Source organism: Octopus bimaculoides, chromosome 30 (assembly GCF_001194135.2).
Source record: "Octopus bimaculoides isolate UCB-OBI-ISO-001 chromosome 30, ASM119413v2, whole genome shotgun sequence".
Lineage (NCBI taxonomy): Eukaryota > Metazoa > Mollusca > Cephalopoda > Octopoda > Octopodidae > Octopus > Octopus bimaculoides.
In genome coordinates, this window is record NC_069010.1 from 6,452,765 (window position 1) to 6,453,950 (window position 1,186).

Below are 1,186 nucleotides of genomic sequence, written 5' to 3' on the forward strand. Positions count from 1 at the left end.
ACTCTAACCCTAACCCTAACCCTACGGTTAGGGTTAGGGTTAGGGTTAAGGTTAGGGTTAATTGTTTCAGAATCGTTTGTTTATGTAGTCGGCACTTAATGTATATCGGCTGAATGGACGTCAGTGATTGGTGGAAATTACAGAAATACGACAACTTTAACATGGAATAACTTATGGATTTCTTTTTTTTTTAAGAAGACTAAGAGAAAAAGATGTTTTATATGACACATTCTACCAGTGTTCCAAGTTTCAAAGTGTTTCGTTAATGGAAAATGTGGCCCCCGTTTTAAAAAAGATCCAAAAAGTCAAACTAGCTATTTTCAATTCAGTTTCCATATCTATCCTCACCTATGGTCATGAATGTTGGGTAATGACCAAAAGAAATGAAATACCACCAGTGGCCACATATCAGAACCATGTATTCTGCTTCCTTTATCTTCAAACCAGCCAGATCTAACCTCTCCCTCTACAATGTCATTCTAAAAACTAAATAACCACATCAGTGAAATTACAGAGTTACAAGATAAAGCATAATTAATTCAAAACAATTTAAATGAATAGGCAGGCATTACACTAGATAGAGTAACTGGAATGCTAAAGGGTTAACCCTTTAGCATTTCAACCTGTCAGATCTGTTTTATGTTCAAACTGGCCTGATTTGGCCTCTTATACCTACCTTACAATGTCATTCTGAAAATAAACAAACATATCATCGAAATCTTAAAGCTTTGTCAAATGTAAAGCTTATTTATTCACATTGTTTTGAATTAATCATGGATTATTTCAGAGTTATCTGAATGTTAAAGGATTAACCTTTTAGCATTTAAACCAGCCATATCTGGCCTAAATATGTTCAAATTGGCCAGGTCCAGCCTCTTACACTTATCCTACAATGTCATTCTAAAGATAAACAATCACATCATCAAAATCTTGAAGTTACAAGTGTGTTTGTGTGTCTGTGTTTGTCCCCCCCATCATTGCTTGACAACCGATGCTGGTGTGTTTACGTCCCCCGTAACTTAGCGGTTCGGCAAAAAGAGAACCGATAGAATAAGTACTAGGCTTCCAAAGAATAAGTCCTGGGGTCAATTTGCTCGACTAAAAGGTGGTGCTCCAGCATGGCCGCAGTCAAATGACTGAAAGAAGTAAAAGTGTAAAAGTGTAAAATAAGCATTTATGAATGCTA